The following is a 26031-nucleotide window of genomic DNA, read 5'->3' as shown; positions in this document are numbered from 1 at the left end:
TGGAATTTCACTACAGCATGTTGTTTCTGATCCAGAAATAAATTTCTTCCTTTCTTTCCATTAATGTGAAACTAGGAAAATAAATTGTCTTAAAGGTACACTGCTTTATGAGCGCAGTTACGCTCTTGCATCATCAGGTAATAGCAAAGACAATACCACAGATTCCATTCAATTCTCAAGAGAAAGTTCCAGAAAGTACATATCTTCCCTTGATGGAAATCCAAAGTCTGAGGCCCTGAGGCTTTCGGAACAAAGAGAATCACTCAACCTGTTCTCGGAACGAGAAACACCTTCTAAGGCCACTTTGACACCTTTTTGCGATCCTGAAGACAGCTGCGAGTAGTATCAGTTTGAAACTAACGCCCACCGAATTCTATATTCAGTTGATGGTAAGCAATTCCCTGGAGTGTGAAAACACTTCAATGTAAGGTGAGACAGGAGCTGTGATTTTATTTCTAGGGATGATTAAAAAACAGAGAACATCTTCCAAAGGATCGCTTTTATGCGAATGGACCACTTTGCATGGGCGGAAAAGATGCAGATATTGTCCACAGGACATTTCTTTGTTTGACAAAAGTGGAGATCTAACTAATTCACCCATCTCCTGCCAAGCTTTGAAGAACTCCAAAGACTTCTAGACATAAAATGTGGACAAATTCTGCAGAATCTTTATTAGTTAAATTAAAAAAATATATTGAATGGTATTCAAAGAGTGGATGGAATAATACTGGAGTGGAATACAGGGCGAGGGTGAGAAAGAATCTCCCTTTACTTTTTGGGTTTTCTTTCCTTTCTCCTTTACTTTTTAGATAAAACTCATTAGTTCATCTTTGAAGTAAGACCTGTCATATTTTAGTTTTCTCACAGTAGCTATTTTTACTCACAGTAGCTCCTCCTATCTCCTTAATTTTTCAGGTACTGCAGTGGGAGGAGGCCAGCGTCTGAGTATCACAAAGCTGGGTTCAGGGCCCCCTTGGGCAAGTTCCTGAACACCTGAGTTAGGGACCTAGTGCAGCTCATGGTCTTCAACGGGCACTCAGTAAATGGCACCAGTAATTTTTATTTAAAAACATTTAATAGCAGAGAGCTGAAATAAAAAAGATTCCAAGCACCAGGAAGCTTTCCAAACTTTGAGAAGAGATTTTCAACATCACATGATTTCAGCTGGCAAAGGGGTAAACCGTTGGGCCCTAATCCAAGGTGGCTTCACCGCTCAGAAACATCAGCCCCCAAGTGACTGAGTTCCCAAACCACACGAGCCGCTGTGTGTTCAGCCAAAGGGAGAAAGATGAGAGGCCTGTGAGTGTGGTAACTGAGAGTAACACGGACAAGCAGATGGGTAACTGGCTATATCGAGGCTCTGCACCAGAGAAGAGCGGAGAAGCTCTGTGGAGCCGCCTTCTGAGGAAGATTTGACACGTGATTCTTTCCTGAGGTTGTGACCACGGCATCTCTCGGGTTGGATAGATGATGCCAAGTCTGCAACCTTGAGCACGGCTGACTGGATGGGGACTACCACCCCAGCCAGGCCAACGTCGATAGGACTGGACACCAGCGAGGAAGGTCATAAGCCAATCAGGTGATTTTCATGAAATTCTGCCTGATGGATGGCCTCCATGTCAGCAGATGGACAACTCACGACATTCCATAGATATTTACCTGCCCTGGGCGGGTCCTCTTTTAGGTGCTGATTCCTGCTCTCAGAAAGCTTTGTATTTGATTAGGAGAGACAGGCAAAACATGTTCACCAAAAAATGAACGAGATGTTTTCATTTCGTGAAGAGTGCTGTGAAGAAAATCAAAAGGGAGTGCCTGGACAAGCGGAGTGAATTTACTGTGTGGTCAGGAAAGACCTCACTGCAGAGGTGACGTAAGAGCTGAGCCCTGCACAGCAAGAAGCAGCTACTCCAGGCAAAAGGAAAGGCCAGGACAAAAGCCCTCAGGTGGGAAAGAACAGAAAGGGCCAGCAGGAGGAGTGTAGTGAGGGAGCGGGCAGGTAGGTGGGGCCTGGGGGCCCTGACAGGGCTCTGGAGGGGATGCTAAGTGCAGTGAAGAGCCATGAGGGTGGGGAGCTAAACAAAGCAGCAATATGATCTGATTTAAGATTTGAGAAGATTGCTCTGGCTGTCCGAAAATGGGAAAAGAGACCCGGGCGGCTTAGGCAGCTGGTAATCCAGGTGTGAGGTGACAGAGGCTTAGGCTAGGGTGGTGGTCACATCCTCTCTCTAGCCAGCTCAGAGTTCATGGCCAAGGTGGCTGAGCACTGTGGCCTGAGCAGCAGACGCTTCCCTTCCACTACTACCATCCTGGGGGTGTGGGCACCATGGTAGGCGACCAGATGCTCCCTTCAGGATGGAGACACTTACTTCCCCAGCATCTTGGCTGCTGCTGGGTTGCCCAAAGGGTGCCAGTTAAGGTTATGTCCCTCCTTGGGGGCAGCCTACATCCAGTGGTCAGTGTGAAGGGACACAGTAGTTTGAGCCCCCTTGCCTCAATTCAGGACAGCTGTGAAGGACCGTGGGCTCCAGAGGTCCCCATGGGGTGGCTGAGGCCGTGACTGTAGCTGTGCCCAATTCAACTCATCCCTCTGCCTGACCCTGCTTCACTTCCTCCCTTTGTGTTTTGTTCCTGAGAGCCTCCCTGAAAAACTTCCTGTATGTGAATCTTTGTCTCAGAGTCTGTTTCGTGGGTAAACCAGCCTAAGACACCTGCCATCAAAGGTCATTGGAAATATCTCTTTTTCACAACCCAAAGGAGCCTGAGGTGGTGGGAACAGAGGCAATGGATTCCCAGTGAGGCCCACACGGCAATTAGACTCTTCGGTTTCGCTGTGGCCTGGCATCTCAGCCAGGGGAGCTGGGCTGACTTCGGTTCCTCAAACCCCAGCTTGAGCAGGGATTACTTTTTGCTTTTCTCCCACACACATATTCTTCATGTACATATAAATGCTGTGACTCTCCTTAAGCTTCCTTTTTTTTTTTTTCTTCTCCTTAAGCTTTTGCCATGTGCGATCCAGGGCTGTAACCGAGGATGATTACATCCACTTGAGACCAATCCATGTGACGTATTACACTCCAAAGCAGTGGAGTTTGATAACTCTGGCTGAGGTGGTGGCTGATATCTGTCTTTTGGCTCCCAATCCACACTCACTCTTCTGTGTCCTCCTCTGTGTTGCAGGGGCCCACAGCCTGGAAACCATACTTCCCAGAATCCCCTGCCAGCTGGTTTCCATTTAGGTTCTGCTAATGAGAAGCATTCATGGGGGATTAGAAAGTGTGCAGAAGGGAAAAGCTATTTTTTTTTTTTTCTGCTTTGGTTGCAGCAGCAGGAGCTGAGTGACTGCAGGTGTCCATGGGCCCCAGCAGCCCTGCACTGTCAGTGTGTGCAGTGGGACTCGGGATAACTGCTCAGTAGCCAGTGCTGGGGTCCCTACAGTGGCAGAAACAGCAGTGGCAGGAGCCTCAGAGGCCAGCGTGCTTGCGTCTCCATTATTTTATTTGCATTCCAAATCTGCTCTCTGGTCACTTATAAACTCCTTGGAAGTTAGAATCCATTACTAATCAGCATGCAGTCAAGGAAACAGAAAGCACTTCAGGCATGTCAGAGGCAATGGCAACACCATTCCTCTTTTTTTTTTTTTTGTGGTACGCAGGCCTCTCACTGCTGTGGCCTCTCCCGTTGCGGAGCACAGGCTCTGGACACACAGGCTCAGCGGCCATGGCTCACGGGCCCAGCCGCTCCGCGTCATGTGGGATCTTCCCCGACCAGGGCACGAACCCATGTCCCCTGGATCGGCAGGCGGACTCTCAACCACTGCGCCACCAGGGAAGCCCAACACCATTCCTCTTATTGCTCCTGCAGCCCAAGGGGCTTGGCCATTTTCTGTAAACACTTCTCTCTGGTGACAGTACCTACCTGATTTGCTCCTCCATCCCTTCTAACAAACTTGTAGCCAGTTCCCTGTATTAAATCTCCCTCTGAAATGAGCAGATTTGTACTGCAAATAAAATAATGGAGGTAAAACCCCAAGTGGATAATTTATGAGGATTTTTCTTTTTCCTGAAAGAGATGTTCCTGATGTCAAGGAGAGCAATCTGTTTCATAAAAGCTGATCCAAACTAACAGTTCAGGTTGAATTGGGAGCGATAAATTTGAATTTTCTTTTTTAGAAGAATCTTCAGAACACATAGGACAACATATGGAAAAAAACTTGTTTCTGCATTCGCCAGACAAGAGTACATTTGCCATCAGTGTGACCTTGGACAGTCATTGAGTGTTTCTGAGCATCAATTCTCCTACTTGAAAAATAGGAAGAAAAACACCTACTTCTCAGGATTGTTTGTGAGAATTAAAGAAGACAATTACGAAAAAGGCACAACCCAGGGTTGGCGCACACAAAGGTTAACTCTTACGATGCTCCAGGTAATCCGAGTTTGCAAAATTCCACCTGATGTCCCCAGAAAAATCAGTGGAGAGTAAAATGTTCCAGCAGTCAGTAGGATTCAGTGGCCTCCTCTTAGAAAAATTAATTCTATTTTCATTGTTCATCTTTAATGTTTCACTACTAAGCATGAGTGAAATTTATTCCAACAACAGTTCATGAATTGTACAGGTCAAGCCCTACACTGGAAAATTTTTTTTGTCTCTTTCAAAGGGAAGGGACTCCCTGCCCTGGAAAATGATCTGATGTCGGGCTGGAGCTGGAGGTTACACAGAGGGAAGACTCGCTAGGCTCAGTCTAATCTTGTGGAGCCCTGGGCCCACTGAGGGACACAGTCTCTGCCGATCACAGTGCATTTAGGGAAGGCATTCCATCCTTACTATGGCTCTAACTGCACTCTTGTCTCTGGGCAGTCATATTTGTCTTTGGGAGATGTGAGCAAGTATGCTCAGCTGAGTGTTTGAGTTATGCTGTGGGGAAACAAGATCTGTCCTGACATGTCACACAGGCAGTGAAATCTCTAAGGAGATGGAAGCTGAAGGGTGATGGGGGACCCTGGCTGGCCCATCACTATCTGTATGGATGATCCAAGCCCACCTTAGACTGTTCTGCTGCCAGCCCTTCTCCCAGGACAACGTTGGTCTCAAATGAATAATGAGGATTTTGCGAAAATCTGGGGGTTACACTGCTAGTCAGATTTTTCCATAAAGGCTACAGATCCTCTTCATGTAAGCTTGAAGAAGGTGCTTTCTGTTTCCCAAGGGATGACAGGACATAAAAGAGAAATACCAAGTAATTGGGTACATCTACCCACATGTTCTGCAAAGGTGAAAAATACTTTTTTTCTGCATGTCCCTTGGGCTATAGGACAAGTTATATTTTGCATACTACTTAAAATATTTCTTACATAAAAATGCTTTTGATGGACCTAAGTGTTGAGGAAAGTTTGATGTATCCATTGGGTCTTCAGCAGCTGGTTTTCAGGAGTTAAAAGGAGGAGCAGCAAGGGAAGTGTGGCCTGCCCACTGCCATCCTTCTGCTGGTGGGCATTAAATGGAGGGGTATCCTTCTGAGGAACCGTGATCAGATGACCCATAGGGTTCAAGTGATGACCAGCCACAAAGGAAGTGGAGGTCTAAGGCAGGGCTTGGTGAAGTGGAGAGGAGTGGGGACCAAGAGGAGATGGCTAGATGGATGGCCCAAGAGAGGCAGGACCAACTCCCTCTTTTCTTCCAGTTATGATACGAGAGTCAAGCTTGTTTAAAATAGCAAACAAAATAGTACAGTAGAAACTAACACAACATTGTAAAACAACTATACTCCAATAAAAATTAATTTAAAAAAGAATAGCAAAATATCAGAAATGAATGAGATATCCAAGAAATAGGCCAATAGCAAAGTAAACTGTGATAGACGCATGATGAAATATTATGATACATGCATTCAGTCAGCACTGTTGAGCACCTAACATGTGTCAGGTACATGCCAGGCAGGCACCGGATAGAGTGAGCAAAGTCCACATGGTCCTAGAGTGCATGGAGCCTGCAGTCTGGTGGGAGGTATAGACATTAAACAATATATATATATAATTGCAAACTACAATATATAAATATATATTTGCAAACTACAATAAGTGATATAAAGGAAAGAACAGGGAGCTGCAAGAAAGAACTACAAGACCTGAGTTAGACTGTGGGTGAAGGAGGGCTTTTCTGGGGAGGTGGCATTTGCATTGAGACCTGAAGGACTTAGCTAAGAGTGAGGGGAGAGCTTCCTGGGAAGAGGAATTGCAAGTACCAAGGTCCCAAGGCAGGAAAGAGACTGGGAAGTGGGAGGAGCTGAAACAACGGCAGTGGAACTGAAAGTGGTGATTGAGGGGAAGATGACCATGGAGTGGAATGGGCAAGGTGGACAGGTGCAATGTCATGCAGAACCTTATAGGTTTATCAAGGATGCCAGGCTTAATTCTGAATGCAAGGGGAGCCACTGAAGGGTTTTAATCAGGGGGTGACTTGATCTAGGTTATGCAGACTTGAACATTATAAAAGTTATAAAATAATGGAAAAAGTGATATTCTGATTGTGCCAGACACTGGCTAGTTGTTCACCAAATCCATTTCCTTTTCCTCCTGGGCACATGGTTAGACTGCATTTTCTTACCTCCCTTATACCTAGGTGAGGCCATGTGACATTTCTAGCCAATGGAATGTGGGCAGAAGTGGCACATGTCATTCTAGGTCTGGCCCATGAAAACCTCCCACAAGACCCTTCCTGCTCCCTCACTTCCCCCATCTGCCAACGAGATTCACAGGATCTATCAGTGAACTCCGAGGCCCAAGGAACAGTGGGGACATGAGACAAAGGAGCCTGGGTCCATGAATAATCATGCAGAAAGGCTGTCCGCCAACCAGAAACATCCACTTTGGACTTTGCATAAGAGAAAGATACATTTTTATTATGTTAATTCACTGAGATTCTGAGATATCTTTGTTACAGCAGCTACTGTTATTTACTTTAACTAATACGATACGTAAGTAAAAAAGGATAAAAATTGAATATACAGTATGTTCATAAATGTAAAAATTATTCCCGCCAAGTAAAAAATTACTCCCAACCAACAGTGCTTGGTCCTGGGTTGTGGGATTATGGCTTTTTCGTCCTTTTACTTTTCAATATTTTCCAATATCCTCTAATGAGCATGTGTTATTTTAGTAACAGGAAAACTTTATTAAAAACTTTTTTTTGAAAGGCTGTTATAAGGAGGCACATTTTTTACAGCTAAAAATAGCAACATCATCACCAAGAAAATAATTCTCCCTCTTGGAATAGATTAATTTTTACTGACAGCTTAGAGTTTTCCTGAATAAGAGCCAAAGATCTGTGCAAGCATAAGCACATTTCCCCCTCAACTTAGAATAATGGAAAGAGCAATGAACGAGGGGTCTGAAGAGGAAGATCTGAGCTGTGCTCTGCTGTTATCTCGGAAGGGAACTGGGGCAAGTCCCTTTTCATCTCTGTTCTCAGGTTTCTCTCTGCAGAACATGCAGCAATAACATCCTTTAAGTTATTTTTAGCTCTGCTGAAACATTTGTGTATGTTATCTAAGACTTTTTTCTGGGGTTCTCCTTTATTAATAAATTCTCAACAACAACCTCAATGGGATGAACTATGTATTATTATCTCCATTTTACAGATGAGAAAACTGAGGGGCTGAGAAGTTAAGAAAGTTACCTAGGGTCACATCTAGTAGGCTGCAGAACTGGGACTCCCTTCAGACATGATCTGACTTCAAGCTCATGCTTCTAACCACATACTATCCTGCCTTCCTTTGCAAAAACCAGTCACTGATCAGAAAATGAGCTCTTTGCTGGGGTAAGAGTGAGTCCAAGTCCTTGCAGCCTTGGGCTAGAGGGAAGGAGCAGGGGTAGCACAGGAGGTAGGGGGAAGAGGAGGGAGTCAGGGATGTGTTGGTAAGTGTTTAAATGGCTCTTTGGGGGGGCGGAGGGGGGGCCAGGAAGAGTCCTGACTTGTCGTGTTTGCCAATTTCCACGGTGTAAATATTCCCACCAAGGCAGATTTCAAGCTATTAACAACTGGCTCTAGGCAGCCTGCCGGAGCTGGTTCCAGCACACCAGTGGCCAAGCCAGTCTCTCAGGAATGTGAAACTGAAGAGAAATGCAAAATGCCTAGTTTTTAACCGCTCAAGGGGCGGGTGAGAATCTCTTCTTAGAAGTGGGGGAGGGGCTTCAAATCAGAGTGGGAAGAGCTGGAGATCTCCACTGGGCTCTGCAGTGCTGGGCCTGGGACTCTGTGGGCCACATCTCCCAGCCTCCTCCCCAGCCTCCTCATTAGCTCTGCCAAGAGCAGACCCTGAGGGAGGGTGGAAATTGCGAGAGGAGAAGGACTCAGGAATCCCCATTTCCCCAGGCCTCTGTCAGGGTTCTGTGGCTAGTGCCAGTCCTGCTACACGCCCTGCGCAGTGCCAGCAGCAGCCGGGCAGTGCCCCTCCTCAGACGTCTGAATACTAGCTCTGTGGACATTTTCTGAGCTCCCAGTTTCCGGTAGCCTTACCTCTTCCTTTCATTCTTCTAGCCTAGAGGTGATAACTCTTTCTTTCAGCAGTGGGTACCTCTGAACTGCGTCAGTGTTCCTTTTATACTCCTTTGTCCTTCCGAAACCTATTAAACAACTCCCTGTATTAAATCTACTCTGTTTGAAATGCCTAGTTTGGTTTCTGTTTTTCTGCTAGGACCTCATCCTCTCTGTCTACCATGTGGTCCCTGGCAGGACTCAGTCCTCCAGCATAAGACCTATTTGTCAGGCCCCAATTAAAGTGGCCTTCTCCACTCATGTCCTCGATGGTACACTGGCAGGTGATACTGATGCTGCCTGCCCCGCCTCTACCTCAGGGTGTGCCCCCAGCTTCTTCTTCCACCCTGAACTGCCTATTGTAATTGCCTCCTGCTGAGATGGAGCCCCCCCACCCCCGGCCCCGCCCCGCGGCAGAAAAGTGCTCTTTCCTCCTCCAGGCCTGGGAAGGATAGGAGTACAGGACTATTTGTTAATTCTCATTGAGTTGAATGAACTGGGTTCTCTGTTTAGGGGGCACTGAAGCAGGATCCTTCAGGAAGGGCTATGGAGGAGAAGGAGAGGGAGAGAGAAAGGACACTGGCCAAGGGTAGATGCTCAGTTACCTCCATGGTGTGAGAGGGACCGAAAGAGACAGGTGGCCCAAGGCAGAGGAGCTGGTTATCACAGAAGCTCGGAGGTTATCACAGGCTGGGAGACCAAGATGTCCCTGTGGGCTATCGGTATTGGAGGTCTGGGCCGAATGGTGTTTGCGGAGACTGTTTCTTTACAATTAAACCAGAAAGCACACTGGCTTAGAGTGGGAAGTTCAGGGTTCTAGTCCCAGTTTTGTCACCAACTCCCTGTGTGCCCATAATTATGTTCCTTCCTCTCTCTGGGCCTCAAATTTCCACAGATAAAATGAGGAAGCAATTGCAACCTACTGTGTTTGGGACTTGGCATGCTAATGCCTGATCCAGTGGAGGTGCACGAAGTCAAAGTCCTTTTTTTTCTAGAAGCTCCCGGTCTAATGGAGGTGACAGGTTTAAAAAAAAATAAAGTTACAAGACAGCGTGATAACTGCTACGAGAGGGTGGGTACAGAGGCTTGTGGGAGCACAGAGGAAGGGCACCTCTCTTGTGAGGGGGTGGCTTGGCAGGGGGCAGGGAAGAATGACTGTGAGTTAGCCAGGCAGAAAGGATGGGAAAGGGAATGTTCTGGGCAGAGGGAACAGCATATGTAAAGGCCTGGAGGCAGAAGAGAGCTTAACTCTCTGGAGGACCAGAAGGAAGGACAAGGTGGCTGGTGGGGGGTGCGCAGGAGGTGGGGGAGAGGAGGCAGGAAGGCAGGAGCCACATCAGGCAGGACTTTGGACCTCATGATCCAAAGGGGGCCACAGAAGGGCTGTAAACCAGGAAGTAACAATTCCCAGATGCTCTTCAAAAGGAAGGAAATCCTGCCACTTGTGACAACACGATGGACCTGGAGGACATTATGCTAAATGAAATAAGCTAGACACAGAAAGATAAATACTTCATGGCATCACTTACATGTAGAATCTACAATAGTCAAGTTCATAGAAGCAGAGAATAGAATGGTGGTTGCCAGGGGCTGGGGTTAGGAGAAATAGGGAGATGTTAGTCCAAGGGAACAAACTCCTAGTTATGCAGGATGAATAAATTTTGGAGGTCTAATGTACAGCCTGGAGACTGCAGTTAACAATACTGTACTGTATACTTAACACTCGCTAAGGGAGTAGATCTTAAGTGTTCTCACCACACACACACAAAAAAGAAAAAGGTAACTTTGTGATGTGATGGGTATGTTAATTACCTTGATTGTGGTGATTATTTCACAATGTATACATATATCAAATCATCAAACTGTACCCCTTAAATATATACAATTCCTATATCTCCATAAAGCAAAACAAACAAAAAACTACTCTGGCTGCTGTATGGAAAATGGCTGGTCACCAGGGCAAGACTGGAGGCAAGGAAGACAGAAGCTGTTGTGGAATCCAAGCGAGAGATGAGGGTGACATAGATGGAGAAGAGTCCATGATTCAAAGATGGGAAGGAGGTGGAGTCCTAGGGGCCTAGAGGTGGCCGGGATGTGAGGGGCAAGGAAAGTGGAGAAGTGAAGGAAGGCTTTCCGATTTGGCGGTGCCACTGCTTGCCTGCACAGCCAGCCCAGGGGAGCTGGCGGGGCCAGTGAGTGGCATCTTTGCCTGGGTTCCTGGGTGAGTGGCTGAGCCACGGGAGCTTTGTAGCTCTAAAGCTATGAATCACGAAACCTTCTCTAAGCTTTCTGCCCCCACCCCAAACCTCCCTTCTTTCCTGGTCATCTGCAGATGCAAGCGTCCCCACGATTAGAAATATTTAATTTTGCTTTACTGTATGTTCTAGTTTTGTTAAATAGATTAGTCTCCACAAGGAAAACCAAACTGCTGACCAGTCAGCCTGAAAATCTGAGACATGCAATTTGCAATCTGCTGCAAGCTTCACTTTAAGCCGAGTGGGCTGCAGATTGGCCTGGGGGCTGGAGGGAGGGCTCAAAAGAGGCAGCTGGTATGGCAACAGTCCAGGCAGGAGGCCAGGGGGCTCAGGCTGCAGGAGGTGGCCAGGCAGAAGGGGTGCTGTGCTGGGAGGCGGGCCGCCAGGATTCTAGCCTGGGATCCTCCACGACACCCACTTGTGACCTGTCCTATTCGGTAAGGAGACAAAGCTTACATTTTCTGAAGGCTGGGCCAAGAATTCCCCTTACAGAGGGAACAAGCTTGATGTAGGAAGGAATCTTGATTAGAAGAAAATGTAGGAGAATATCTTCAAAACCTAAGGGTAAGGAAAAGCTCCTCAAACAAAACTTCAAAAGGACAAACCATAAGGCAAAAAAAATGGATTAATCTGATTACATCAAAACTGAGCATTTCTGTTAGACAAAGGACCCCTGAACAAAGTCAACAGGCAGATGACAGAATGGAAGATTTTGTAAGGTCTACAATCAACATGGTATTAACATCCAGATTAGACACAGCACTCCTGAAAATTAGCAATATGTAGGCAGCAAATCCATCAGAAAAATTGGCAAAGCATAAAGAAGCAATTTACAAAAGAGGAAACCCAGAGCAAATAGGCACATGAAAGGATGCTCGATATCATTAGAAATCAGAGAAAATTAAAGTGATGTCACTTTATATGAATTAAAATGGCAAACATTTGAAATACAGATAATGCAGGTGTTGGTGAGGACTTAGAGACACAGTGACCTAGTGCATCACTGGTGGGATGTCATAGGAGCAGCTATTCTGGGCAGCATCTGGCACTACTCAGTCCAATTAAGTGTCCATATACCCTCGGAACCAGAATTCCACTCCTGGGATACAGCCTTAAGAAAGTCTCATAAGGGGACCTGGAAGGGCGCTAATTATACACATTACAGTGTGTGTGTCTGTGTGTGTCTGTGTGTGTGTGTGTCTGTGTGTGAGAGAGATGGAGATGACCTGGGGAGAATCATAAGTAGCAGATTAGATATACAAGGAGCAAAATGAACGGATGCATATGGCTAATGAGAAAGTAAGAAAAAAAGATGACCTATAACACAATACTATTTACATAAATTAAAAATACATACACACAACAATACACATTTTGCAAAACTACATACAAAAAAAAAAGGTACAATTAGACTCATTAGGATGCCTATTGTGGAGGAAGGGGGATGGAACTGGGGAACAGGAATACAAAGGAATGAATAAGTGAATGAATGAATGAAACAGAGCTGTGCCTTGATGATGAAAATGAACTCAGTTCTCTATACCTGAGTGAAGTTAAGCAAAATAAAACAGAACCTAGACTTTACCTTAAGGGCAGTGGAAGCCAACTGGAGTCAAGGGGGTCTATGCTCTGTTCATTTGCATGTTGTTCAGTCAGTCATTTATGCGCTCATTCATTCATCACATTTTGGGGATCTTTCTCCTTTGGGCCAGGCACTGTGCTGGGCTCTAGGGACAACGCAGTGGACAAACAGATATTCTTGGGCTCTGGTCTCACTGTAAGGCTAAGTACCTAATAGGTCTGCTCTGGTGTTAAATGGATCCAAGCTTGGGATCCAACCAGGTGGTCCACAGCCTAGGGATGTTACCACCTTCCAATTTCTTGGTTGAGGCAAACAAGGCTCAGACAGGTGAGTCACATGCCCTGGGTCACAGCTGTGAAAGGCAGAGCTGGGCTCTGAGCTCAGGTCTGCAGAACTGAAGCCCCTTGCTTTCCTTCCAGCCCCAGCAGAAGAGAAGGAAGCAGCACAGCAGTTCTACCAGAGGTAGGCTGTAATCCTGGTCTCAGCTGTCTTAGCTTACTCACTCAAGAAGGGCTGGGAAGGCTTCAAGAAGGAGGCAGAAAAGACCCAAGCCAGGACCTGTTAGCTAAGTCAATCCTGAATTCCTGACTCACAGAAACTATGTGAGATAATAAAAGTTTATTGTTGCTTCAGGCAACTACATTTTGGGATAATCTGTTATGAAGTAATAGATAATAAATATAGGGTCACAGGAGGAAACAATTCACCCTGGATGGTTCAAAAGAAGAGACTTTATTAAGGACTACTTACAGAGCGGGGGTGGGGGGCAGATTAAGGGAGCAGAATAGGGAAGGTGATGTGTCCATAGATTAGCAATGGCAGGAGCTGTTACTTGGGGGCAAAGGAACTTAGAGTGTCCCTGGAGCTTCATAAGAATGGGAGACACAGAGGAGAAGTCTTAGCCATGGAGGTAGGGGCACAGCTATTTCAGGAGATGCAGCGCCAAAGTGGTGGAGGGGGCTGCACTCTGACCTCTCTCTCCCATGCCCTCCAATCTCCTGCCTATGTTTTCCACTGGCCAAACTCAACCAGAAGCCCAATGACAAGGGATCCTGGGTGATGTCATCTACGGGATCAACCTCTAAGGGCACAGAGAATGGCAGAAAATAGGTCTATGGGAGAAAAGAAAAAGAGAAAAACCAACACAGGGATCTTCTAGGCTCCACTCTCAGCCTTGAAGTTCTGTGTGGCTGACTTTATGTAAGGCTGGATCACATGACTTACACTAAGCCAATCAGTGCAACCCATCCTCTAGCTACAGTGATTGGTTCAGGGATGGACACATGACCCAAGTTAGCCAATCGAGGCTAAGAGGGATCTCCAGGGATTTTTGTTGGCGCTTTTGGGGAAATGGGCTCCTTTTTTTGCCCCCCTAGACTTGGTGCTATGATTATGGGAAGGAGAAGCAACTGTGCAGAGGCTGAGGATGGAGCTGGCATAGGAGAAAGCAGAGCGAGGGATGGAGAGATGGAGAAGCCTCATCCTGGATCTCACGGTTATCTCTGGTTAAGTACGGTTTTCAATTACTTGCACCAGAAGAGTCCTGAATGAAACATTTTAACCCACAGCTTTGATGATCCTCGTGACAGCTCTCTGGGGTAGGCTGGGCAGAGATCAATAATTCCATTTTATAGATGAAGAAACTGAGGTTCAGTTCTCTTTATCACTTGGCAACCAGTTCATTTAAATTCATTATTAACTTCACTATACTAGCATAGGTCTTTGGTGTATATTTTGTCCTTACATTGCACGGTTTTAGATTTTTGACTTCTTTTTCAGTGGCCTTTATGTATGTATGCCTGTTACTGAAAGTTGCTTCAAACTCTCTTTAAGTAGGTGGCACTCAATTATTAATTTTAATCAAACAAGCAAACAAAGCATGTAGATCTCCACTGCTCTCCCCTCTCCGTGCGGCTCTCTCCTCTCCACTGCTCTGCCTGCAAATTCTAGCCTCCTTGGTCTCTCTAAATTCAAATTTTCCACTCTGTCTCCTCAACTTGGTGAGACTGCCAGGCTCTGTTTGGGCTCCCCCTTCCTGTACTGCGGCCTGGAAACTCTCCAGGCAGTAGGCTGGGTAATCATAAGGCTCATGTCCTTTGTGTCCCTTCTCTCAGGGGTCACTCTCCTCTGTTGTCTATAGTCCAATGTCAGAAAAATGTCATTTCACATAATTTGACTGGGTTTTTTTTAGGTGCTTAAGGCAGGAGGGTATATCCAATCCCTGGCTATTACTCCTCCATCTTGGCCAGAAGTAGAAGCACCCCCCACCCAAGTGCTCCAGACACTCTCACCCTAGACTTCTGCACTCATTGCCCACTGCCTGGATCACTCTTACCCCAGTCATCACATGGCTCGCTCTCTCACCTTCTTCAAGTCTTTTCTCAAACGTTACCTTCTCAATGAGGCCTCCTCTGGCCACCCTGTTTAAATCCCTGCTCCCCCTCCACTGGTGGTGTTTCCAATCCTCCTTCCTCCAGCACATTTCTTTTTTTTTCTTTCTGAATAGTGACCATGCCTTCTAACATACTATATAATTTACCTATTTAGTATGTTGACTATTGGCTGCCTCCTTGCACTAGATTAAAACTCTCTGAAGGATTTCTTTTTGCTTGGTTCACTGCTGTATCCCTAGCTCCCAATACAGTAGTTGGCCCATCATAAGTTCTCAAAAATTATTCACTGAATGAATAAATGATTGAAAAGATGATAGGAAAAAACCCCATGAGCACAGTTATGAAGCTTGGAAATTATGATGCGTGTGTGGAGAGTAGCTAGTATCCCTTCCGTGTGAAGAGCAGCACGAGGAGAAACAGCTGGAAACGCAGGTTAGAGCCTGGGGGGTAGAACTCCTAAAATGCCAGGCTGTATCCTGTAGGCACTGGGGAGCCATGGAGGCTTTTCATAAGGATTAACAGGGTCATAGGTTTTTTAGGAAGAATAGTGTGATGGGTGTAAAAGTGAGAGCCAGAATAAGTGAGTGGCAAATGGGAGAGAGAAGAGAGGTGGTACTTGGGATTTCAGAGTCAGCAGAGCTTGGCAAGTGGAGGGAGAAGTGGAGTTGATACCTGTATAGATTTCTCTGTAGAAAAATGACTGGTATAATAGTGCAAACTCAGGTTCCAAAGGATTCCACTGAGGGAGGTGGGCAGGGGTGTAAAAAGAACCTGGGCAATAGAGGTGGCCTGAGACCTGGACCCACACTTCCCACCGTGTGAACTTGGGCAGGCTAAACAGGCTCTTGAGCTTTGGTTTCCTCTTCTATAAAACAGTACTAATCACATCTTCCTCACAGGCAGGGCTTGCTCCCTGGAAATTCAGTACCTCGGGGGCTTAGTAAATGTTGGTTTCCAACTTGAAAACCTTTTCTCTTTCACTATTTCAGAGTTACAAGAGGCCTGAGAGATCTGAGAGCCCCTTCTCTGACCACGCCAGGCAACATCCCCCCACCTCACAGATGAACTAGCTGAGGTCTACTGACTGTCCAATGGAGGAGATGTCTGATAAATCCCACTGCCTGTTATGGTTGCTGCCACGCATAAAAGTTGGGGTGGGAAGCAAGAGCCCAAGGAGTAGATGCCAAGCTGGACATCTGCTCCAAATCCCACTTCTGAGGGGGTGGGTGGGGGAAAGAGGACTCACTTCCATTACACTGGGGTTTAGAATCCCAGGATACTCTGTTCACAAGAGACTTTAATTCCCAAGGCAGCTGTCTAGTGGCTAAGGCCATTAAACATGGATTACTGAGGCAACTCTTCATAAGCTAGTTGATAGAATTACTAGATTTGAGGACAGACAGGAATTTTTTTGTACATTTCAGAAAGCACTGTGGAGCCTGCACACACTGCAGGGACCCTGCCAAATTACTGAAAGGGAATTGACAGTGGTTATGGGGATTAGCTATCCCTACATATGGCTTACTAAGGATCCTGTGTGCTGAAGAGAGAATCTAGGTCACTGTTTTATCACATCCTGTGGACCTGTAAAAATACATATGTATGTGTACATGCATGTCTATAATACATACATACACATATATAAAGTCCTGCACTCTTCATCCATTTACAAGAGTCTACCAGAGCTGATCAATCATGATAGTAATTAACTGTATACACCCTAAGCCCTCCAAACCTCATTAGCTCTCCAAAAAGCTTTTTCAAGCTGTCCTATACCCTGCCTTAGGCAATACCATATGTAATTTTTATTCTACATATTCAAGATTAAATTGCATAACATGCCCTCAGTTAACTGGACTCCAGTCAGTGGGGATCCAACTCAGTAGAGTTTGGTACTGAGGAGAAAGAAGATGGAGTCAGTTCATCCAGGCCCAGAAAACTGAGGCTCACCTGAGGACAGGACACACTGAAGGCCCCTCTGGCATCTACTTCCACCTTTTCTCCCCTCCCTGCCCCATTCTTTTCGAAATGAGACATAGGGTTCACTTAAGGCAGAATGCGACAGAAAGGGGAAAATAATTAATATTGGCTGACAGTCCACATGTGCCAGGAATGCCAGATAGGAATGTGTCATAACAACTCTGTGAAGCAGGTATTAATATATCCTATTGTACAGATGGGAAAACTGGGGCCAAGGGCTTAATAGCTAAAGTCCTTTGGCTAGTAAGGGCCAAGACTAAATTAAAGTCCAGGACTTCTGAAATTAAGATTTTTTTAAAAGTCTTCCTTTTTTTTAAAAAAAAAAAGCTGAGACCTAAAGTAATGTGTATTCACTGCAGAAAATTTGGAAAGGAAGAAATAAGCAAAGAGAAAGATTTCCATCCAGAGACAACCACTGTTAGCATCTTGGAATGCATTCTACTAGCCTTTATGTATCTGTAATTTTTTTTATCAGAAGTGGGGATTTATCACACAAATTTTTGTAACCTGCCTTTTTTTTTTTTCACCAAACTTTTTTTTTTTTTTTTTTTTGGCCGTGCCACGCATCTTAACAGGATTTTAGTTCCCTGATCGGGGATTGAACCCGGGCCACGGCAGTGAAGGCTCCGAGTCCGAACCACTGGACCGCCAAAAAATCCCCCAAGCAATATATTATAAACAATCTTCTATGTCCCGACCACGGGGCATTTAGGTTATTTCCAGTGTTTCCTCTGCCCTCACGGTGACAAACCATGTTGTCATGAACACTCTAATTGGCCCTGTCTTTGCCCGTATCACAGTTGCTTCCTGAGGAAAATATCCTAGAAGTAATTTTTTAGGTCTCAGGGGATATAATACTCCTCACACGGGGTGTGGGAAAGTCTGGGTACTTATTTCTAGAAAACATTTTCCTCCCTGCTCCAATTACCTCTGATTTTCCAAACCCTACCTGTCCTTTGCAGTCAAGCCCAATTGTCTAGACTGAAAGTCTGTGCCACCGGCCCAGGGACTCCTTCAAAGTTTAAACCAATAGGATATGAGCCACGTATATCATTTAAAATAATCTAGTAACCGTACTTTAAAAGCTAAGAAAAACAGGGGCTTCCCTGGTGGCGCAGTGGTTGAGAGTCCGCCTGCCGATGCAGGGGACGCGGGTTCGTGCCCCGGTCCGGGAGGATCCCACATGCCGCGGAGCGGCTGGGCCAAAAAAAAAGTTAAGAGAAACAGGTGAAATAAATGTTAATGATAAATTTTATCTAACCCAATATATCTAGAGTAATATCATTTCAATTGTTATCAGTATAAAAATTATTAATGAGATATTTTATATTTTTTGGTACTAAGTCTCTGAAATCCAGTGTGTACTTTACACGGATGGACCAGCCCCATTTTAAGTGCTCTTGAATGGGGCTACAGGTGACCACGCTGAGCCGTGCAGGGCAGAATGTGTCTTACTCCCTCCTATATTCTTATGAACACAGGGCCTGGCATGAGTGAGTGAACCACTGAGAGAACAATAGCCCCTCCTTCGGACGGTCTCATCCTAGCTCCAGCAGGAAGTGATTCTCTCTGCTCTGACTCCCTAGAACCCTGAAATGTTCCTTCTTAATGTCCCCCATGGATGGATCCAGTCCTATCCAACACACAGCTGTGTAACACCAGGGGGCCTGGATGCACCTAAACCAGGACGCAGAGCTCACACCGGCCTGATGATCCTTGGGGCCGCAGCCCCCAGACACTGAGATGTTTTAACGTGTCAGTGCCTTGGTGAGTCTGTGTAGGGGCGGGGGCTGGCAGGTCAACGTGCACAGGCACCAGGTCTGACCCCTGTGGAGACAGGGGCAGATGGAAGCTAAAGGGGCTGTGTCCACAGGGAACCTTGGGGCTCAGGGCAGAGGAGCCGGGCTTTGGGCCCAGGCACAGTAGGGTGCTGAGAGTGTTTAACAACCAGTTCTCTGAGGTGGATAAGGAGAGAGCTCTGATTTGTTAGTGTTTGCTGATTACTGTGGTGTAAATACTCCTACCATGGCCAATTTCACACGACTGAGATGGTGACATCACACAACAGGGAGTTAGGAAGACTTGCAGACAGTCGGCTCTAATGAGCTGATACAAGTCAGCCCCAGGACAGCACTGGGCCCAGCTGAGCAAGTGTGACAAGCAAGGGGCAGAGTGGCCTTCTTCCCCAGTGATGACTGAGGCTGGTAGAGCCCTGCAGGGGCCCATCATTTGGGGGGACTGGGGAACGAAGATCTGGTGATAGGGTGGTGAGAGGCTTTCACCAGTGGCCTGTGGGCACTGGATGTCACCAGGAGGCCGGGGCACTGGGCCAAGTGAGGACCATGTGTGAGGACATTGAGATCCAGGGACACAGAGAGACGGTTGGGGGAACTGTGGGAGGTGGAGTGGGACTTGAGGTCACGCTCTTCTGCAGGTAGGGGCACCACACCAGGGAGGCCTCCTTAATGTTGATGTAACCTCCTTTGTAGACAGGCTAGAGTGGGTTTTACATCATGTCTGCCTCCCCACAGGTGTGAACGCCTAAAGGCTCAGATCAGATTTGTCCTGCACACTTGTATTCTCTGTTTATAATGAGCGTTTGCCAAACATCTTTCTAGACCCGATTCTTGCTTCTCATGGACAGAGTGTTATTCCGCAGGATTAGGAGAGGGGACTGCACCATCCAGTTTTCCCTGGGCCACCATGCAAATTTTCAAATTATCCAGTGTTAAACTGTATAGAATACCATAGAGTCTATAGATGAATCTCTTTAATTTACTGTAGTAATGTTCACAGTGTATGTAATTCAAGAACTCTTTAGTTCAAAATAGGAAGTAATTGCATTAGGAGTACGTACTTGATCATCTCCTCTTTTCTGCCATAACTGGTCAATAACCAAGCCCTGTGATTTTTCTCCTGACATGTGCCTTGAATCCACCTGCCTCTCTGTCCACTCACTGCCATGGTTGGTACCTCATCCCTGCAGTTGCTCTTGATTCCTTCTCATCTATTCTCTCCCACTGCAGCCAGGGGAAGCTTCTTAAGCACTGCAGTCAGGGTCTGCTGGTCTTGGGATAACAGGCACGATATGATCTGGCCTCCACCACACCCAGGCTCATCCCATCCCACCCTCAGCTCCAGCCACATGGGCTTTCTGTTGCTTTCTTAAAGGTGCCCTCACCCCAGGGCCTTTGCATTTGCTCTTCCCTTTTCCAGGAATTCCCTTCCATCCTAAAGGAAGGGTATTAGCTCCTATTAGTTCCTATTCATTCTCCAATCTCAACTCAAAGTCACCTCCTCAGGCAAGTCTTTTGTGATCCACAGCCGTGGCCAGGCCTCCACATTACACACTCTCCACACACACCCCATAACTGTCTCTCAGAGCACTTTCCACAATTTACACTTAATAGTTATTCAGGTGATTATCTTTTTATTGTCTGCTTCCTCCTGGGTACAAGGACCACATTTGTCTTGCTCAATGCTGTATCCATAGCACCCCCCTCCCCTGCTTCCCATACTGTAGGTGCTAGTAAATATTTGTAGAAGAAATGAGAAAAGGGAATTAGCTACTTCTCTGCAGTTGTGCCAGGTTTTTACACTATGGTCCTGTCACTGATAATAAAAATTCCAAGGTCCAAAAAGGTGTTTTATTGGTTTTTGGACATATAGTTAATTTTTTTCACTGAAATATCTGATTTCTCCTGTTAAGTTCACCAAAAAGAAAGAAAAAAAGAAATAATGTGATACCTATGAGCTATGGCTTTCTTTCTTCTTCTACCAGGCACCCCTCAATCATATGGAGTACTTTACAGTTTGTAATGCACTTTCCTTAATTCATCTCCAGAGCAACCTGGCGAGGGGCCCTTGTTCATTGGTCTCACTTTGCAGAAGAGAATGCAAAGATTACAGACTTCCCCGAGGTCACCTCTGCTAGGGTGGAGGGGACAGTGTGCAAACCCAGCTCCGTGGACTCCATGTCCAGTGCTTGTTCTGCCAGACCGAGCTTCCTCTCCCAGCAAGCTAAACAAGCACCCAAATGAAAGAGTGTCACTTCAGTTTTGCCTGGCATTTTTCTCAAATGCTTTCAGAATCATTTTTGTAACTGAAACATCTCTCAAAGGAAGAAAACTAGTTCATCACAGTAATCAAGTCTGTCATAGAGGATGTGTGATGATGTTTGAAAATATAATCCTATGAACATCAGAACTGACAACTCTGAAACATCTCTAGGCTAAATCTGCTAATAACAGTCTTTAGCATTCAGATTGGCACTCACATGGGTTTGGTGTGATACATTTCACATCAGAAATGCCCTAACAAGGAACTTTCTCAGAGAATAACCAGGTCGAGGACAGATTTTAATGAGGCTCAATCCCTGAAAGGGTGAAGTGTGAAGGAAGAATAAAGGCATGAGATGCAGCATGTATTTCTGTGAGTCCGATGACAAGATGGGGGCTCACATCAGAAAACGTGGCAAACACTTTCTAGAGGTCAGGACTTGTACAGAAAAGGAGTCACGCCATCAGGGCTATCACCTCTGAAGACTGTCCGAGAAAAAAAATGTGCTTTGATTAGAATGAAGCAGACACATATGAATTGCAATTACCTCTTCTAAGCCTGCTGTTCACTCACTCACTCCTTCTCACCCTCTTATCCACCTACCAACTTATCCACACGTTCATCTTTGTCTATCTACCCACCTGCTCATCTACCTACCTATCACTACCCATATCAATCCATTCGTCCACCTACCCACACATCTATCCATCCATTCACCTACACTCTCATTCATTAAACCATCTACTCATCTCTCTCTCTCCATCATCCATTCATCTACATCCATTCACCTACCCACGTATCCATCTATCCATTCACTCATCCACTCAGCCATCCAACTATCTACTCATCTGCCAGCCCTCCACTCATCCTCTCACCCATTCAACTGGCTAGTAAATCTTCCTGTATATCTGCTATGCATAAAGCCCTGAGGAGATGTTGAAGAGGTTGGAGACAGGGGTGGTCATAAAAATATTTCTGACATATTTGTTCCTTTACTATCAGCTGGAACTCGAATATAGGCCAGACTGTGAGCTAGGACCTGAGAACAGAGAGATGAATCTCAGATAGACACCGCTCTCAAGGAGTGAGTAGTAGAAGCCTGTTGTAAAGCTAGCCAACTACTTGGGGATCAAAATGATGGCACAGTAGGGACTAATGCAAGGCTCTCCACATCATGCGGCTTGGGTTCAAGGACCATGTTTCAGTGGCCACCACAGGCGGCTTCACCCAAAGCAGCTTGGCTCTTGTCTTGTTTAATGGACACTCACTGCCTGGCCAAACACATTTTATTACTAACACCACACGAATGTGGTGAAAGGGCATTAAATAAAAAGGCTACTAACCCTACCATCAAAAACTCATGTGTAAGGCTTCCCTGGTGGCGGAGTGGTTGAGAGTCCGCCTGCCGATGCAGGGGATGCAGGTTCGTGCCCCGGTCCGGGAAGATCCCACATGCCACCAAGCGGCTGGGCCCGTGAGCCATGGCCGCTGAGCCTGCACGTCCGGAGTCTGTGCCGGAGCCTGTACTCTGCAATGGGAGAGGCCACAACAGTGAGAGGCCTGTGTACCGCAAAAAAAAACAAAAACAAAAACAAAACCAAAAAACTCATGTGTAAAAGTACACTACTGTTTGCTGCTTTGCTAACTATACAAGCTGGGCAAGGAAAACAAAGTTCTGCTGTTGCTCAATCGCTCATTTGTTGTCTCTCTCTCATTCTCTTTCCCACTCTTTTATGATTCCTTTCTTAACCTTTTTAGAGTGCTTTTCAAGATAATGTAAATACAAAGTACTAAGGAGGTCACTGTTTCTGAAACCTCCATAATACGTGTGCCACCTTCACGATTTTTGTAGCCATCTGTGCTTTTATTAAATATCTGCCTCTTTAAAAAAAACTAAAAAAGAAAACATCTCGCTACTTTAAATGCTAGTTATACTTTTATAGTACATATTAAAATCAAACACAGCTATTAAAGAGTGTAGGTCCTCAAAAAACTAAAAATAGAATTACCATATGATTGAGCAATTCCACAGCTGGGTATATACCAGAAGAAAATGAAAACAGTAATCTGAAAAGATACATACACCTAGCAAGGAGAGGGGATTCAGAGCACCACCTAAATGAGCTCCAGAGATGGGCACGAGCTGCGGCTATCAGAGCGAACCCCAGAGACGGGCATGAAACTTTAAGGCTGCTGCTACAGACACCAGGAAGCCTGTGTGCAAGCACAGGTCACTACCCACAACTCCCCTCCCGGGAGCCTGTGCAGCCCGCCACTGCCAGGGTCCTGTGATCCAGGGACAACTTCCCTGGGAGAACGCACGGCGCACCACAGGCTGTTGCAACGTCATGCTGGCCTCTGTGGCTACAGGCTCACCCCACATTCCGTACCCCTCCCTCCCCCAGGCCTGAGTGAGCCAGAGCCCCCTAATCAGCTGCTCCTTTAACCCCGTCCTGTCTGAGCGAAGAACAGATGCCCTCAGGTGACCTACATGCAGAGGCGGGGCCAAATCCAAAGCTGAACCCCGGGAGCTCTGCGAGCAAAGAAGAGAAAGGGAAATACCTCCCAGCAGCCTCAGGAGCAGCGGATTAAATATCCACAATCAACGTGATGTATGCTGCATCTGTTGAATACCTGAGTAGACAACAAATCCTCCCAAAATTGAGGCTGTGGACCTTGGGAGCGACTGTAGACTTGGGGTTTGCTTTCTGCATCTAATTTGTTTCTGGTTTTATGTTTATCTTAGCTTAGTATTTAGAGTTTATTATCATTGGTAGATTTGTTTATTGATTTGGTTGCTCTCTTCCTTTTCTTTCTTATATATAGATATATACTTTTTCCTTTTTCTCTTTTTGTGAGTGTGTATGTGTATGCTTCTTTGTGTAATGTTGTCTGTATAGCTTTGCTTTTACCATTTGTCCTAGGGTTCTGTCTGTCCATTTGTTTTTTGTTTTTTTTTAGTACAGTTTTTAATGCTTGTTATCATTGGTGGATTTGATATTTGGTTTGGTGGCTCTCTTCTTTTTTCTTTCTTTGTTTTTTATTACTTTTAATTTTTTTCTTTTTTTAATATATTTTTAATAACTTTATTTTATTCTTCCTTCCTTCCCTCATCTCTCTCTCTCTCTCTCTCTCTCTCTCTCTCTCTCTCTCCCCCTCCCTCTCCCTCTCTCTCTCTCTCTCTTTCTTTGCTTTCTCCCTTTTCTTCGGAGCCGTAGGGCTGACAGGGCTTGGTGCTCCGGCCGGGTGTCAGGCCTGTGCCTCTGAGGTGAGAGAGCCGAGTTCAGGAAACTGGTCCACCAGAGACCTCCCGGTTCCACATAATATCAAACAGCAAAAGCTCTCCCAGAGATCTCCATCTCAATGTTATGATCCAGCTCTACTCAACGACCAGCAAGCTACAGTGCTGGACACCCGATGCCAAACAACTAGCAAGACAGGAACACAACACCACCCAGTAGCAGAGAGGCTGCCTAAAATCATAATAAGGTCACAGACACCCCAAAACACACCACCGGACGTGGTCCTGCCCACCAGAAAGACAAGATCCAGCCTCATCCACCAGAACACAGGCACCAGTCCCCTACACCAGGAAGCCTACGCAACCCACTGAACCAACCTTAGCCATTGGGGGCAGACACCAAAACCAAAGGGAACTACGAACCTGCAGCCAGCGAAAAGGAGACCCCAAACACAGTAAGTTAAGCAAAATGAGAAGACAGAGAAATACACAGCAGATGAAGGAGCAAGGTAAAAACCCACAAGACCAAACAAATGAAGATGCAATAGGCAGCCTACCTGAAAAAGAATTCAGAGTAATGATAGTAAAGATAATCCAAAATTGTGGAAATAGAATGGAGAAAATACAAGAAACGTTTAACAAGGAGCTAGAAGATCTAAAGACCAAACAATGATGAACAACATAATAAATGAAATTAAAAATTCTCTAGAAGGAATCAATAGCAGAATAACTGAGGCAGAAGAACGGATAAGTGACCTGGAAGATAAAATAGTGGAAATAACTACCACAGAGCTGAACAAAGAAAAAAGAATGAAAAGAATTTAGGACAGTTTCAGAGACCTCTGGGATAACATTAAACGCACCAACATTAGAATTATAGGGGTCCCAGAAGGAGAAGAGAAAAAGAAAGGGACTGAGAAAATATTTGAAGACATTATAGTTAAAAACTGCCCTAATATGGGAAAGAAAATAGTCAAGTCCAGGAAGCACAGAGAGTCCCATACAGGATAAATCCAAGGAGAAACATGCCAAAACACATATTAATCAAACTATCAAAAATTAAACACAAAGAAAAAAATATTAAAAGCAGCAAGGGAAAAACAAAAAATAACATACAAGGGAATCCCCATAAGGTGAACAGCTGATCTTTCAGCAGAAACTCTGCAAGCCAGAAGGGAGTGTCGGCCATATTTAAAGTGATGAAGGGGAAAAACCTACAACCAAGATTACTCTACCCAGCAAGGATCTCATTCAGATTCAATGGAGAAATTAAAACCTCTACGACAAGCAAAAGCTAAGAGAATTCAGCACCACCAAACCAGCTTTACAACAAATCCTAAAGGAAGTTCTCTAGGCAGGAAACACAGGAGAAGGAAAAGATCTATAATAACAAACCCAAAACAATTAAGAAAATGGTAATAGGAACATATCGGTAACTATCTTAAATGTAAATGGATTAAATGCTCCAGCCAAAAGACATAGACTGGTGGAATGGATACAAAAACAAGACCCGTATATGTGCTGTCTACAAGAGACCCACTTCAGACCTAGGGACACATACAGACTGAAAGTGAGGGGATGGAAAAAGATATTCCATGGAAATGGAAATCAAAACAATGCTGGAGTTGCAATTCTCATATCAGACAAAATAGACTTTAAAATAAAGACTATTACAAGAGATGAAGAGAACACTACATAATGATCAAGGGATCAATCCAAGAAGAAGATATAACAGTTGTAAATATTTATGCACCCAACATAGGAGCACCTCAATACATAAGGCAAATGCTAACAGCCATAAAAGAGGAAATCGATAGTAACACAATCATAGTAGGGGACGTTAACACCCCACTTTCACCAATGGTGAAATGAAAATAAATAAGGAAACACAAGCTTTAAATGACACATTAAACAAGATGGACTTAATTGATATTTATAGGACATTCCATCCAAAAACAACCGAATATACTTTCTTCTCAAGTGCTCATGGAA

General features: G+C 45.4%; 1 protein-coding gene across 2 annotated transcripts in view; it reads right to left on the bottom strand.

Moving 5' to 3' along the window:
• GABBR2 (gamma-aminobutyric acid type B receptor subunit 2) overlaps positions 1-26031 on the bottom strand; it is a 359081-nt gene that overhangs the window by 102339 nt on the left and 230711 nt on the right. The gene's annotated exons all lie outside the window — the stretch shown is intronic.

Source organism: Globicephala melas, chromosome 6 (assembly GCF_963455315.2).
Source record: "Globicephala melas chromosome 6, mGloMel1.2, whole genome shotgun sequence".
NCBI lineage: Eukaryota > Metazoa > Chordata > Mammalia > Artiodactyla > Delphinidae > Globicephala > Globicephala melas.
This window is presented reverse-complemented; position numbering and strand designations above follow the sequence as displayed.